Raw genomic sequence first — 3,278 nt, forward strand, 5'->3', positions numbered from 1 at the left:
AAGGCCTTGAGGTACCAGTAACTGGATGCTAGAACAGACTGTCACTGGAGAGCGCCAGGGGCCTTCATTACAAATGACTCCCGGGGCTTCCAGAAAGCTGAGCTGGCAGTGCAGGAAGTTTTGGAAGGATCATAAACCAGGGGCAGCACAGTGTATCAGGAGGTCTGCTACCCTGGAGCGCTAGTTTAAATGGTCAGTGATTCGTGGAGTAATCGTGGGCCAGCCTCCCAAACTACTGTACCTCTGCTTCCTGTGGAATGAGTAGGTTGGAGTACATGGTCTGCGAAGCTCCCCTGGATACAATATGTGGTGATTCATAGCTTTGCCAAGTCAGGAGTAGCTAAGGAAGAGACACAGAATTGGGGCTGGCCGTCAGCTGGTCAGCACCGACTGAGGGGTCAGCATCATAGTCTTCCATATGACCATTTCCCAAGTCCCCTTTGTAATTTAGCAGTGATGTTTTATAGCACTTGAAGAGTATTTGAGCCATGCCCTAGAGAGAAATTACAGGAACCCCAGCCATGGACTGAGGTAGTGTCAGATCAGCTGAGAGTGATTTCATGCATATCCATTTCAAAACCACAGGTCTGGAAACGGCATAGGTAACCTGGGAGATGGACAGACGAAGAAGGGTTGTACTGGGCTTTGTAACTTGTAACCGATGCACATTCAGCTCCCTCCCCATCTCTATGTATTTGACACGACAAGGCTGACGTCACAATCCAAGAACAGGGAGATCAGGACAGCGAGGGCTGAGGACTGTGCCACTCCTGCACCTGAAGTCTGCTCAGAAGCATCTTCAGACTTAGACCAAATCCAGCCAAAGCTGAACTGACTTCTCTTGGCTTATGAGTTCAACACTCATTTTTATCTAAGTGGAAAGGAATAAGGAGAGGAATAGATATCTGCTTTATTAGAAAGGAACTCAGCCATCAAGGCTTCTTCCCATTCCGTGCCCACAGAACTCCCCTCTGCTTACTAACGATTGGAAGCATCCTCCAAGTGCAGTACTGACACATCAGAGAGTTCAGGGGCGGGTGTTTGGCACAGTGGTTAAGACACCACCTGGGCATCCTGCTTCCTGTTCCAGCTTCCGGTGCACAGGCAGAGGCAGCAGGTGAGAGCTCAAGCGGTTGGGTCTCTGCCATCCGTGTGGGAAGCCGGGACTGAGTTCCTTGCTCCTGGCTTGACCCAGTCCTGGCTGCTGTGGGCATTCAGCAGATGGAAGATCTCTCTGTTTGTCTCTCTACTTTAAAGTAAAATAAAATAAATTAAAAAAATTTGAAGAAAAAAGAAATTTAGCTAAATAGTGGTGATCACAAGGATACTTAAAACGCACCTTCTGGGAATAAAAAAAAAAAAATATGAGACTGTCAAGATACCACTGCACATCCCCTGACCTCTAGAGACCCACAGTTTATGTTGTATTACTCCTAAGAGGACCAACCCCTTCCTGTCTCAACCCGGGGAACACAGTGGGGCTCTAAGAGGTTAGCTGATTAACGTGTGTGGCCATGCAGCCTCAGATGAGATATGTGAACCACAAGCAAGGCAGGATGCTGAAGTATCAGGTTCAGGACTTTGCAGACAAGTGAGAGGCCAGTCGCCGTCCACGCTCATCAGGTGTTGTGCCGGTGGGTTTCCACGGAGACACTGGGATCAAGTCTCACTTCCCCTGTTTGTGTTGAATCTCTGTTGTTACACTGACAAAAGCAACACACACTCCTGGTCATGGTTCACTCTCCAGATGTTTTCTACACTTTGTATTGTTGGTGGTGGTGGTGGTGGGGTGTTATCTCATCATACGATTCTCTGAGTTGAGACCCTGAGCTTCAACTTGAGATGTGGGGATGGAGGGGTCGCTTTGTGAGGCAGGCGAGGGAGCGTGCATGCTGGAAGAGAATCAAGTGGCAGGACTTTGAGGCTTTGTGGAGCTTTGGATCATTGCAGGGAGATAGGCAGGAAGCCAGGGAAAGACACACGCGAGGCTGGAGGCCTGGGCAAGTTTAATTAATCTCTTGGTTCAATGGATCTGACCCCTGAACTTAGGCAATAGCACAACTGGGTAACTTTGATGAGCCTGGAAGAATGTGGTAGGAGAGTTGTGCTCCGGGGGAGGGAAGGGGATTTGGTAAGGAGATAGTTGCCAATGGGATGGCGTTTGTGTCCCAGTTGCCTTTATCTGACATTTTAGGGGAAAAGACCAAGAAAAGAGGTGCTAGACGGACTGAATGGAAAAAACACATGAGGAGTGAAGGGGTGATGGGCGAATCTTACTTGAGAGACCCTTTATGATGAGGCTCGACTAACAACTGCTTGTTCCTGGATGGATTAGGACAGAGTCCACTAACTGTTGATGGTGTTTCATCTGGCGTAGTTACAAATACCCGGTAGGCAGAGTCAGAAATAAAATGGTTCTGTGGTGATTCAAGTGTCTCTTGGGATCCGACACACCCAGACTCTTTCGACCCTTGCCCAGTGCAGAGCAGGAAGTGGCAGATGCCTTGGAGATGCTGCCAGACCAGCAAGGGAAGAGGCACGCGCAAAGCCTGAGAAATCAGGGAAACCCACGGGGCAAGGCCCAAGAGAACGTGGAGCAGTGGTTGGTTGGGGAAAGCCACAGGGATTGTGGAGAGGCCAAGAGGAACCAGAATGAATGGCAGAGGTGACCGGCTGAGCAGGAAAGGGGTGCCGGAGTCCTTGAAGAGGGTGGCTTTAGGTCGGGAAGGAGCCAGGAGGCAGAAGGCTCAGCAAGGGGCTCCTTGGGGCCTTGATGAGATGAGGAAAGGGCCAAGTGGCTTCAGTACCTTCTCAGAGGAGCAGTTGTGGAATTTGGCCGATGACTAAGGCGTTGGTCTCCGCAGTCAGCCTTCTTGGGGGGCTCCTCCAGGAATACAGGCTGCTGCTGACCAAAGCTCCCATGCTGGTCACACAGCCGCATGCAAACAAGGATGCACGTGAGCTCATGATTCCTTAAAACGGGGCATGCTCGGGCCTGCCCCAGCAGCAGACATCTCCAGCTCTCCAAAACCCTGGGCCAAGCACACCGCCCTCAGCCCCTCCCTGGAGCTGTGGAGCTGCTGGACTTCCACAGAGGGTGGTGGAAGCCGAGACTAGACATCCCAAGCTGTGAGCGCAGGGAGCAGCCGGGACTGCAAGTGCAGTTCCTGGTCTTGTGTTTCTTCCTCCCTCCTCCTTCAGCCAGTGGCGTGCGTGGGCATCTCCTCGGCCGTCGACGTCTGCAGCTCTGACTGTGTGGGTTTGTGTCTCTCCGGCAG

The 3,278-nt window shown here is 51.3% G+C and overlaps 1 protein-coding gene across 2 annotated transcripts in view; it reads left to right on the top strand.

Moving 5' to 3' along the window:
- XKR6 (XK related 6) overlaps positions 1 to 3,278 on the top strand; it is a 330,416-nt gene that overhangs the window by 293,990 nt on the left and 33,148 nt on the right. The gene's annotated exons all lie outside the window — the stretch shown is intronic.

Source organism: Oryctolagus cuniculus, chromosome 2 (assembly GCF_051225735.1).
Source record: "Oryctolagus cuniculus isolate XC-2025 breed Fujian yellow rabbit chromosome 2, ASM5122573v1, whole genome shotgun sequence".
NCBI lineage: Eukaryota > Metazoa > Chordata > Mammalia > Lagomorpha > Leporidae > Oryctolagus > Oryctolagus cuniculus.